The sequence below is a fragment of the Barbus barbus genome (assembly GCF_936440315.1).
Source record: "Barbus barbus genome assembly, chromosome: 4".
NCBI classification, from domain to species: Eukaryota; Metazoa; Chordata; class Actinopteri; order Cypriniformes; family Cyprinidae; genus Barbus; species Barbus barbus.
In genome coordinates, this window is record NC_136732.1 from 21,409,706 (window position 1) to 21,423,149 (window position 13,444).

Sequence of the window (13,444 nt, forward strand, 5' to 3'; positions counted from 1 at the left end):
GGAGTAAACTAATTCCAACATGTAAACTTCACACAGAAAATCTCAGTTGGGACTTGAACCAGGGACCTTCTTGTTGGAAGATAACAGTGCTATCTCACTTTTACAAGTATTGTCACTGCCAACTGGAAATTTTACAGTGAGTTTTCCTGAAACTCAATTTTCCAGTGAGTTTTCCACATTGCTCATTACATTTCATGGCCATTCATCATACAGGCTTAATTGTGAAACCAGGAGCATTGCTAGATTTTTTACTAGGGCATGAGCCCCAGAACATTACTGCTGTGCCCCTGTAAAATATTACTGATAAATCCTGCCAATGAAGTTGATTGTATACCAACCTGAGAATCATTTTCCCTGATAATATTTAATCAATCAAGTCGTATTGAAACAGAACTAGCAATGCCAGATTCCCAAATGAATGACCCTTTCAAAAATAAAAAGAGCGCTGAATGAGGTGGATATTTACCTACTATATGATGTTTAATTAACAAAGTTCGGGAGGAGCACGTCAGATACTTAGCCTAATTAGACACAAGTGGCACGTAATCAAGTTCATCAGTACATGGATATAAATACAGCCGTCATACCTCCATTCATTTGACGATTACTCAGCATCCCTCCACCACCCCTTCTCCTCCATTTTCCATTCAGTTCTCACCACATGGGGGGTACTCTGGGTTCGGGCAGTTCCCGAGCACAGAGCCCTTCCCCAGGACAGCACGCCAATAACGTATTACCATACTCGCCAAATACGCATTACGTTTATCGTGCTAAATATATGTAAGTGTGAACTCGTGAACCATTATAACAAACAAAACTGGCAAATGTATTTTGTCATTTGGAAATGACAAAACAGCTTTTTATTGCATTTAAATCTTGTAATACCCATATATCCAAAATAGTATCAAACTATGAGGTTAATTTTTTGATGTGAGGCATTATGAAAGGCTAGAAGTACCTCTGTGTGAAACAGTTCATGTTGGGACCTTTGTTGGGAAGGAAATTTAGAGACTGAACACCCCAGGACTTATGTATGGAACATAAACACTCATCTAGTCATAAACAGTATTCTACAGAACACATGATGAGAATTACAAAGAGCAGCTGACACCAGTGCAGAGCTTCAGGGCTGGGAAGTCAATCCTGTAAATAAATCATACATTGTATGCACTGAGCTCAGGACGTTTCTATATGTGGACGTTTCTCACCGGAAGGGGTTTACATATATGAAGACCTGTTAGCGACCATAATGCAAGGAGACAACATTTCTGGAACGGTTGAGTCCATAAATACACTGGCAGGGAATCACATGAGCTTTATCTGATTTTTTTCCCCCTTATCCTTGTGTTTCTGCCGTTGATATTGTTTTGTGAAACAGAATGGCTTTAAGCCAGCATTGTAGAGAGGAGCCAAACATCCCATACGTTTCATAGTCTCAGGGGCCTTTAGCTTGTGCAATTAATTAGCTAAGGTTGGCTCACTTCCTTCAGTGCAATTGAATAACTTCAGATTGGCAGACTCATTTGTTCCCTTCCAGGAACTTCGAGCTGCGTCGAAACGCATATGGGAACGCCTTCAGCGTGACCAGGCTCTGAATATGATGTGTAATCAGTCAAACAAGGGCGAGGCGTCACGGGCGGGGTGACGTCACGACCAGGAAGCATATAAGCACGTGCGGCGGAGCCGGCTTCAGCTTTTTGTCATTCAGCGAAGCGCTCTGTGTGTGTCAGTCTTATTTACTGTTGTTTGTCCTAGTTTTAAGTGGAAAGCATTCAGTATCATGCCAAAGCCAAGGGCAAGCTCAGGGGTGAAGCTTTCAGACCATGTTTTGAGTCGTGTGTGCATCCTTGCCCTCGCTATATCACGAGAGAGGACACACACGATTTGTGCGTGGTCTGCCTGGGTGCGGAGCATGCAAAATCGGTCTCCGCACCCGGAGGGCTCTCTTCGAGAAGGGAGCCTTCGCGATCTCCCCACGCGGTGCCGGTCCCGCTGCTGCCGAGGCAGAGCGGCGGCTGCACTCGTGGGGCTTGCAGGCTGATCTGGCTGGCGAGTGTGAGACGGGCATGTCCTTATCTCAGTGCTTCTCAAAGTCCGGACTCCGGTCCGGATCCGGACCCGGAGGGAATTCAATCCGGACCCGCTTCTATTTCATATTTCAAGAACACTAATTATATTTCCTACTTTGATAAACGCACGTTATGTAAATCTTTTGTTTATTTATTCTTATTTTTTTATGTCTTTTTGGAGAAGGTCCGAAATTGCAGGCGAGATATTGAAACTTTTCCTTCATGACATTTGTTGTCATCATGACATCCAGTGAGCGTATGACGTTTGACGTAATCGGGCGACATTTCACCGCTAATATTTATATTTTTTTTGTTTTGTTTTGCAATCACTTATATTATGGCAATTTGTCTTATAGCAGTGCCCAGTGTATACATTTATTTGTGGCGGCTTGTCACAATATCAAAACTGACCGCTACAAATAGATTTTACAAAAGGCTTATACTTCGTTGAATAAACTGAGCACTGCGCGTTTCAAAAATAAAATGCTGCGCGGGTGTTTTTATATGAATGTATCTTTTAAAAGAACCGTCCGTTTTCTTCAGAAAAGTTTTGATGTCAATTTTCATTTGGTCTTTCCTGTAATGGCTGATAAAGTAGCGCTTATTTGATTACAGTCGTTACCGGGGAAACAGCTATATATCACGCTCCAACAGCGCCTCCTGCTGGCAGAGAATCAACTTGCATTTGCTAGTCTGCGGGAAACACTGGTGTCTGTCAGCAAACATAAACAAAAAAGCATGCTTCAGAACTGTTTTGAGAAGGTGCTTAAGTTTTGAGCCATGTATTATTACTATGAATTAGGCTACTACTACTACTATTACTATCTTGTGCCCTGCAATAACCATTTACGCAAACTGTCTTTTGATATAAAGGGAAAAAAAGAGAAAATCGGCCCAAAAAATCAGCATCATGTATTGGCCATAGGCTGCCCTGATTTCTAAATATTGGCATTGGCCAGAGAAAAAAACATTATAGGTCGACTTCTACTGCTGACACTTAAATTAATTGTTTTGCCACTTTTGCACTTCTTATTTTGAATGCAAAGGGAACCTTTTTTTTTTTTAAATGAGTGTTTATTTGTTATATGTTATGTATGTTTATTAAAAACACGTTTTGTAATAACCAATTGTTCCGGACCTTTGACACTGGGGAAGTCGTGGCCTAATGGTTAGAGAATTGGACTCGTAATCGAAAGGTTGCGGGTTCGAGTCCCCGGCTGGCAGGGATTGTAGGTGGGGGGAGTGAATGTCCAGCGCTCTCTCCACCCTCAATACCACGACTGAGGTGCCCTTGAGCAAGGCACCGAACCCCCAACTGCTCCCCGGGCGCCGCAGCATAAATGGCTGCCCACTGCTCCGGGTGTGTGTTCACGGTGTGTGTGTGTGTGTGCATTTGTTCACTACTCACTGTTGTGTGTGTGCACTTGGATGGGTTAAACGCAGAGCACCAATTTCGAGTATGGGTCACCATACTTGACAATACGTCACGACGACGACTGATGAAAATTCAGATTTGGACCTTTGAATGTAGACTTTGAGAACCCCTGCCTTATCTCCTCCCGTATCCGCCAGATCTGGCGCCCCGTCTCTCGGTGTGGAAGCTGTCTCTTCCCCCGAGACAAGGGCTCAATGCTTCGTCTCTCTTCCTCTGAGGAGGTTGATGTGACGAGCGTTCACGAGGTTTCGCGATATGATATGATATTCATAATATGATATAACTATGAGCTTTGTAAGCTGCAGTGTTTGCACAAGCATAAAATGAATAAAGCCGGTCCCGCTTCTGCCTTTAAATCAGAGAGAAAAAAAGGCAGAGCGGCGGCTGCGCTCGCGGGGCTTGCAGAGAAAAAAAAAAGAGAAAAGGCTGATCTGGCTGGCGAGAGTCAGACGGGCATGTCCCTATCTCCTCTCGCGCCTGATCTGGCCTGATCTGATCGCCCCGTCTCTCGGTTCGGAAGCGGTCTCTTTCCCCCGAGACGAGGGCTCAACGCTTCGTCTCTCTTCCTCCGAGGAGGTTGATGTGACGAGCGTTGACGAGGTTTCGCTGCCTCTCTCGCCCCAGAGAGCTACTTCTACACGGGAGCCTTCCGTTTTCCCCGATCTCCTCACCGAGGTGTCGAGATCGCGGGTGAAATCTTTTCGTCCCGGCCATTCGTTCCCGCGGGAACTGAATGAGTGCGGGTATGCGGCGATGCCGCGGGTTGAACAGACGCTTGCGAGCTATCTGTCTCCCTCTACGGCATCGCCTTTGAAGGCTCCTGCTCAGCTTACAACATCTTTGGTGGGCAGAGGGTATGCGCGCTCTCTAAACTCAGGTGGCTGCTGGGCGGGCGCAGCCTCCTCCGCATACCAGCTCCTCGTGCAAAAGCTCCTGACGGGCGAGCCCCAGGACCGCGGAGGGCGACCCCTACTGGGGTGGAGTGGCTTGCACCGCGGCACTCGGTGACCACTTCACCTCGGTGCCCTCCAGGGACTTGTCTGCTGACCCTGCCGCTGTTCCAGGGCACAGGCGGTCCCAGCGAGTATATTTCTCAGGTTTGTCCGCCCGGCAGCGCGGAGCCGAGAAACTCGCCTCAGCCGCCAGATTACACGTCTCATTCCGGTGCGCCGCATCGAGACAGCGGTCTGGCCACTTCTCTGAACCCAGAGGTCAGTCTCGAGAGACTGATTCCCTTAGAAGATCATTGGGCAGCGAGTTGCCGAATGTGTCTCTTTGGGTCCTGCCTTGCAGGATCTGGTTCGTTCAGAGGTCCTGACGGGTGAGCCCCAGGACTACGGAGGACGACCCCTACTGGGGTGAAGCGGCTTACACCGCGGCACACGGTGACCGTCTCCCCTCGGTGCCCTCCAGGGACTTGTCTGCTGACCCTGCCGCTGTTCCAGGGCACAGCCGGTCCCAGCGAGTATATTTCTCAGGTTTGTCCGCCCGGCAGCGCGGAGCTGAGAAACTCGCCTCAGCCGCCAGATTACGCGTCTCCTGCCGGTGCGCCGCAGCGAGGCAGCGGTCTGGCCACTTCTCTAACACCAGAGGTCAGTCTCGAGAGACTGATTCCCTTAGTAGATCGTTTGGCAGCCTGGCAGCGACTGCCAAATGTGTCTCTTTGGGTCCACGCCGGCTGCTACAGCCTGTACTTCATTGTTCCAAAGAAGGATGGGGGGCTGAGGCCCATACTGGATTTGAGTCTTCTGAACCGCTCAGCCAGAAAGCTGAAGTTCAAGATGCTCACTGTCAGGCAGATCGTGTCTCAAATCAGGTCCGAGGACTGATTTGTCACGACAGACCTCAAAGATGTCTATTTCCATGTACCCATCCTTCCCTCTCACAGGGAGTTCCCGAGGTTCGCTTTCGGGGGCAAAGCGTATCAGTATCGGGTTCTTCCCCTCGGCCTAGCACTCTCACCCCGCACTTTCACCAAGTGTGTGGATGCGGCACTGGTCCCGTTGCGACTGCAGGGCATCCGCATACTCAATTATATCGAGGATTGGTCGATCCTCGCTCAATTAAAGCGGGCGGCGATTCGGCATCGAGGTGTCGTTCTCGCCCACATGAAAGATTTGGGGGGTTAAGACTAAACACCAAGGAAAGTGTGCTTTCTCCAGCTCAGAGAACCACTTATCCAGGTGTAGTGTGGGATTCGACCGCGATGCAGGCTCGTTTGACCCCTGCTCGGATCGAGTCGATCCTCACGGCAGTCGAGAGAGTGTGAGAAGGCCAGCCATTCACTGTCAAGCAGTTTCAGAGACTGCTTGGGCTCATGGCAGCTGCGTCCAGCGTGATTCCTTCTGGCCTGCTGTACATGAGGCCCCTACAGTGGTGGCTCAAGACCAAGGGGGTCTCCCTGAGGGGAGACTCGCTCCGCGCTGTCAAAGTGTCACGCCGCTGTCCGTGCCTTAGACATGTGGAGGAATCCTTGGTTCTTGTCCCGGGGCCCGGTGCTGGGAGCTCCTTGTCGCCGCATCTCGCTAGCGACGGACGCTTCCCTCACCGGTTGGGGTGCGGTCATGAGTGGCCACCCTGCCCGCGGTCTGTGGAGTGGTCGCCACCTGACGTGTCATATCAACCAGCTAGAGATCCTAGCTGTGTTCCGTGTGCTCAAGCACTACCTCCCAGACCTAAGAGATCACCACGTGCTGGTGCGCACCGACGGCACGGCAGTGGTCTGTTACAGCACCCACCAAGGAGGTCTGCGGTCGCGCCCCTTGTATAAGCTGGCACACCAGATCCTTGTGTGGTCCCAGGGCAAGCTCCTATCACTGAGAGCTGTGCACATTCCCGGGTGAAGCAGATGTGGAAGGTTTTGGCCAGGCACAGGTGGACCTCTTCGCCACTCGAGAGTCAGCGCAATGTCCCCTCTGGTTCCTCCAGCTCCTCCGGGACTGGACGCTATGGTACAGACGTGGCCGAGGCTTCGTCTGTACGCCTTCCCCCCGATCGCTCTGCTCCCTGGAGTTCTGGCGAGAGTGCGCCGGGACGAGGTCAGTCTACTGTTAGTAGCACCGTTCTGGCCGGGCCGAGTATGGTTCTCGGACCTGATATCTCTCCTCGACGGCACTCCGTGGGAAGTGCCCGTCAGGAGGGACCTCCTCTCACAGGCCGGGGGCACCGAGGTGTACCCTCGCCCGGAGTGATGGAAGCTGTGGGTGTGGCCCCTGAGGGGGCACAGCTCATAGCTTCCGGTCTGTCAACCGAGGTTGTCGAGACCATCCTCCAATCCAGAGCTCCCTCTACGAGGAAACTGTACACCTTGAAGTGGAGGCTCTTCACTTCTTGGTGCGGGGACCACCATGCTCGACCCAGTCAACTGCCCCGTTGGTGCAGTACTGGAGTTCCTGCAGGCCCGTTTCTCCGCAGGGGTAACCCATTCCACTGTTAAGGTCTACGTGGCAGCTATTTCGTCATACCACGCCCTTATCGGTGGCCAGTCAGTGGGTAGACACCCCCTAGTTACACGTTTCCTCCACGGTGCACTGAGGCTGAGGCCTCCGGTACGATCTCGCGTCCCTACGTGGGATCTGGCTGTGGTTCTGGAGGCTCTGTGCAATGCACCTTTCGAGCCCATTCAGGAGATAACTGAGAGACTCCTCACTATCAAGACCGTCTTCCTATTGGCTATCACCTCTCTGAGGAGGGTGGGTGACCTTCAGGCCCTGACAACGGCCTCTATTCACTTTGCGCCCGGTTCGGCGAAAGTATTCTTCTACCCCCGTGTGGGGTATGTTCCGAAGGTCCCGTCGGTCGTTCCACAGCCGGTCGTACTGCAGGCCTTCTGTCCTCCTCCCTTCGGGGAGCCAGACCAGGAGAAGCACAACCGTATGTGTCCAGTGCGAGCACTAGACGCATACATCCACAGGTCCTCCCTGTGGAGAAAGTCGGACCAGCTGCCAGTGTGCTATGGTCCGCCTAGTAGGGGTCTTCCTGCTACGAAGCCCTCTCTTAGTAGGTGGATTGTGGGTGCCATGGATTTGGCATACGAGGCCTCTGAGCTCCCCCCGCCGGTGGGAGTAAGAGCGCACTCAACCCGAGGTGTGGCGGCCTCCAAGGCCTTCTGGGCAGGTGTTCCATGCAGGACATCTGCAACGCAGCTGGGTGGTCCACACCCCTGACTTTCGTTAGGTTCTATGACCTCGACATCCGAGCCACTCCCGGCTCCTCTGTCCTTTCGTCCTGACACCAGGCAGGGACTTGTCAGTCTGGCGGCGTTGGTATCTCGTTCCCATATGCGTTTCGACGCAGCTCGAAGTTCCTGGAAGGGAACGTCTCAGGTTACGTATGTAACCATGGTTCCCTGAAGGGAACGAGATGCTGCGTCGCGTTGCCACACTTCCGGCATCCCTGCCAGCGCTTGCTTCATGACTTGAAGATGAAGCCGGCTCCGCCGCACGTGCTTATATGCTTCCTGGTCGTGACGTCATCCCGCCCGTGACACCTCACCCTTGTTTGACTGATTACACATCATATTTAGAGCCTGGTCACGCTGAAGGCGTTCCCATATGCGTTTCGACGCAGCGTCTCGTTCCCTTCAGGGAACCATGGTTACATACGTAACCTGAAACGTTTTTCCTGCCCTCAGCCAAATTTGGGCTCCGCTTGCAATTTTGTGTGTGGATAAAAGCAGAAAAGTCTTCCCAACAAAAGAGGGGGACAGTCGGGGAGTGACTTTAACCCACTCTGGGAGCATTTTCTGAAGCCTGAGATGTTCATTTTGGGAGCGCTCTAATGCGGTGGATGTTTGTTCTGCTGGGTTGAGCAGAGGGGGAACAGCAGAGTATCCATTATTGTGGTGAGGCTGGGCCACATCAACCCTCTGTTTATGCCTACAGCTCTGCATACTGAGACATTCTGCCTCCTTCATCTGCATTCTCCTCAAACGCACATCAATGCTCCAATGAGCAAACCTCACACACTCGGACTCAGATGACAGCAAGTGGACCAGAACTTTCCTATTAACTTACTTAACTTTTAAAGTTCACCCAAATATGAAGATTCTGTAATCATTTATTTACCCTTATGTCGTTCCAAGCTATTATGACATTCTTTCTTCCGTGGAACACAAAAGATTCAAGTGCAGTGATAATGAATGATGTTTTCAGACTTAAAAAATGAAATGATACAAGAGCCCTATAAAGTAGTCCATTCAACTTGATAAACTGAGAGTCCACTCTCAAGTACTACAACATTGTTTATTAGAGATATTTGACTCAACAGCAAAGTATTCTTTTTAGTCTGATCTTTTGAATGAATCACCTGATCCAGACTGAAATCTGAAGAATATAGTACACTCTAAAAAATAAAAGTTCTTTTGGTTCTGTGAAGAACCTCAAACAAACAACTAAAGGTTATTTATATTGGAAAAGGGTTATTTAGATATTAGGGTCAAGATCACCAATATAGTGCTTTTCAACCCTCACAATACTCACGCATTTTGATCTTAATTTCCCATTCGCTTTATGACGTCATAAATAGTAGACACTGAAGTACTATATAAACATATTAGCTCCCACACATTTTTTTTAGATAATTATGGGCCATTATTCGAAGCATAAACCGTAAGTTATGTCCACCATGTCATGGACATATACAGTATATTACTGTTAAAAACATTTTCATTGCAATATTAAGATTCAAATTATATTTTCTGAAAGGTATATTGTCCCTTTCCTAAATAGGGTTCCCTATGTGTCGGTCACTACAAGTTAGGGGATTCACTTGGGAGCCCCAATTATCTCTGACTTTAAGAGAAAACGCAAATGAATATTGGCTAGTGGATTTTGCATATCTGAGCCACTCCCCATGCATACGGGTATAAATAGGCTTCAGAGCCGAGTGGATGAACGTGCTGATCTCCCCAAAGCCATTCATCAACTGTCTGGAAGCTGTTCTGGTTGGCGTCACGGTGCACGGACCCTGTCTGCAGCGATTCCCCTGGGCACTTAAATTAAAAGAGCAGATTTTCTAAAAGAGCAAATCACAGTTGGTTCGCGTCTTTTTAAAGACGCTGTTCCGGCCGTGTCCTCTTGGTTGTCATTTCCTATCCTCCGTCGACAGCCACGATCGTTGTCTTCAGTGTCTGGGCATCCTCCCCTTCGGCTCTCCCTGTCCCCTCGTGTCTTTGCAAAAGTCATGGAGGGCACCCTTGCCCCGTTACGGGAAGTGGGCATCAGGATTCTCAACTGTCTCGAGCATGGCCCGCGCGCGAGAACAGTTGTGCGATCACAAGGACCTGGTGCTCCGGCACCTCAGCCAGTTGAAGCTTCAGGTCAACTGGGGAAGAGCAAGCACTCCCCCGTGTAGATAAACTCTTTTCTCAGTATGGAGTTAGATTCGGAGTGTGTGGCGCGTCTCACCAATGAGCGTGCCCTGTCCATGCTGAACTGCTTATTCAGAGGCAGGATGGTGGTACCACTGAAACACTTTCAGAGGCTCTTGGGGCATATGTTATCCGCAGCCGCAGTCTCGCCACTCAGATTGCTTCATATGGGACCACTTCAGCAAAGGTTACACTCCCAAATCCCGAGATGGGCATGCCGCCACGGTACAGTTCGCGTGACCATCACGCCAATGCGTTGCCACTCATTCAGCCACTGGACGGACCTTGTCTTTCTATGGGTCAAAGTACCCTTAGAATAAATGTCTCGGTATGTCGTTCTGACGATGGATGCCTCCAGTGCGGGCTGGTGCGCTACATACAACGGGCAGGCAGCCTCGGGGTTCTGGACAGGGCCTCGACTGCTTTGGCACATCAATTTCCTTCTAGTTGCTGGCAGTGCTACTAGCCTTGCAGCGGTCCTGCTGCTTGACTAGCACGTGTTGGTCCACAAGGACACCGCTACAGCTGTCTTGTACATCAACTGGCAGGGTTGTCTACGATCACGTCTCATGTCACAACTCGACCGTCATCTCCTCCTCTGGAGTCAGGTGCTGTCCATATCCTGGGGGAGCTCAATCGTGCAGCCGATGAGCTCTCACGGCAGCTCACGTTCCCCGAAGAATGGCAACTCCATACTGAGACAATCCGGCTGTTCTGTAGTCGATTTGGGGGCAGCTCAGGTAAACCTGGTTGCCTCCCACGAGTCCTCCCACTGCCAGTTGTATGACTCCCTGACCGAGGCCCCCTCAGCACAGACACACTGGCGCACAGCTGGCTTTGGGTATTACACAAGTTTGTGCTTCCCCCCCAATGATCCTTCTCGCACAGACACTGTGCAAGGTCAGCGAGGATGAGGAACAGGTCCTGCCGGTTGGGCCATTTGACCCACCCAGACCTGGTTTTCGGAACTCATGCTCCTCGTGACAGCCCCTCCTGGCACATCCCTCTGAGGAAGGACCTCCTTTCTCAGGGGCCCGGCACCATGTGGCACCCGTGTCCAGATCTTGGAACCTCCATGTATGGTTCCTGGATGAGACGTGGCAGACTTGAATATTTTGTCCTCCGGCGGTGGAAGACACTTTCACTCAGGCCAGAGCCCTCGCTACGAGGCGAGATCTTGCCTTAGAATTGAGTCTGTTCACGATCTGGTGTTCTTCTCGCAGAGAAGACCCCTGAAGATGTACGACTAGAGTGGTGCTTTCTTTCCTGCAGGAAAGGTTGGAGCGTAGGCTATCACTGTCCACCTTGAAAGCGTATGTGGCTGCTATCGCAGCACACCACGTTGCAGTGGACGGCCGGTCCCTGGGAAAGCACGATCTCATTGTCAGGTTCCTGAGGGGTGCCAGAAGGCTAAATCCTCCTAGGCCACCCCTGGTGCCCTCCTGCGATCTCTCTATCATCCTGGCTGGACTTCAGAGGGGTCCCTTTGAGCTGCTGGATTCAGTTGAGCTGAAGTTCCTGTCTGTTAGGACAGGGCTCCTGACCGCGCTCACTTCCATCTAGAGGGTCGGGGACCTCCAAGCATTTTTGGTGAGGGAAGAGTGCCTTGTGCTCAGGCTGGACTACTCTCACGTTGTCCTGAGACCCCGGCCTGGATACGTGCCCAAGGTTCCCACCACGCCCTTCCGCGATTAGGTGGTGAACCTGCAAGCACTGCCCTCGGAGGAGGCAGGCCCAGCCTTAGCGTTGCTGTGTCCCAAAAGAGCACTGCGCATGTACGTGGACCGCACCCGGAGCTTTAGAAGATTTGAGCATCTCTTTGTCTGCCACGGAGGTCAGAAGAAAGGGAAGGCTGTCTTTAAGCAGAGGCTGGCCCATTGGATAGTGGATGCCATCACCTTGGCGTACCAATCTCAAGTTGAGCTGTGCCCCCTGGGGGTGAGGGCTCACTCCACTCGGTGTGTTGCGTCCTTCCATGCGTTGGCGGACGGTGCCTCTCTGGCAGACATTTGTAGAGCTGTGGGCTGGGTGACACCGAACACCTTCACGAGATTTTACATGTATGTTTTTTCTTATTTGGAGAAAACCGTGATATTTGGACGCAGTTTTTTGTTTGCATGTTAGTGCCCCCACACCTAGCTATTGAACACACTGGCTTATATACAGTAGATACGATTCCTATTATTTAAAATATGTTTTTTATGATTTTAATATTATTTATCAAGATGACAGGGTGGACTAGCACATGATGGGGTGGACACATAAAGCATAACACACAAATCATGACAAAAAATTACAACGAATCATTTATTCAACTTCGAGAAAAAAAGAAAAAAAAGAATAATTAATAATATAATTACATTAACATTATAATCACGTTGATGTACAGATATATACCCCCCCCCCCCCCCCCCCATTCATTTTAGTTTTAGCAATATTAAATTAATGCTATGTCCACCCCGTCATGTTTATGTCCACTCTATCAAGTCTAAGTGGCCGACAGGGTGGACATTTTGGAACAATGACAATGTAGCATTTGGACCAATCAGACACACAACTATTTGTTATATTTAACAAATAATCTCTTATGCCCCCTCACCTAACCAAAAGGCCAACTATGAGGGTCTGTGGACCCTTCCCCCGAAATGCATCTAACACCTAAGAAAGGCAGAACAGGCCTCTTTTTCCATGGCAACCCATCTGATAACACTTGTTTTACTGCTCAAAGGAATGCGGGCCGAGCAACTCACTTCATTTCCCCTTAGGAAAGAGACATTATGCCATAAAAATGGACTCTTATCTAATTAATTCATAGAAAAACCTTTCTTTGAATGAACACACATATCTTCAGGTCATTGTGTATATTATTACTGTTCTTGTATATGTTTTTGTGTATTGTATCCTTTTTTATGCATGCTTATGATAGAACACTAGTTAATATTACCTCACTTATACCATGTTTGGTCTCTATCAATTCGTCTTCGAATGATCTAATTGAGAGTGTATACTATATGTCGATACTTATGCAATATGTAAGTTTTCTAAGGATCTTTAATAGTTTGTATATCAACTTCCAATCCAGTTCATATGCACATTACCATGCATGGAGACAAAGAGTCGTAAAAGTTCCCTCCAAAAGTTCAAGTCACCATAGGCTTTTTGACTCCCCAGAGGTGTGACCTCTATAGCAGATAAAGCTCTCACATCAGTGACGCCCCTCCAGCCTGTGGTTCTGTTAGATCCTAAGAGGATGAAGAGGATGTGAGCTAGAACTCTTCTGGACCCTTAAGGTTTTGTGCCAGGCCTTGCGGCCTTGACTTTCCTTTCAACCAAGGATCCTTGGATCTCAGCAGATCCAGAAACTCCCAATTACCACCGAGCCAGAATAACATCTTTTAGAGCTCATCACCCTTCAAACCCCAAAGAACTTGAAGAACTCCAACACTACCAAACCTTCAAACCATCAGAACTTTCATCCGAGACTGCATCCGGACACTCGTTCAATGACCAAAGGCATTTGGCAGTATCGTACATTTAACTAAATGAAACAGAGGTTTAGTATAAGCTATA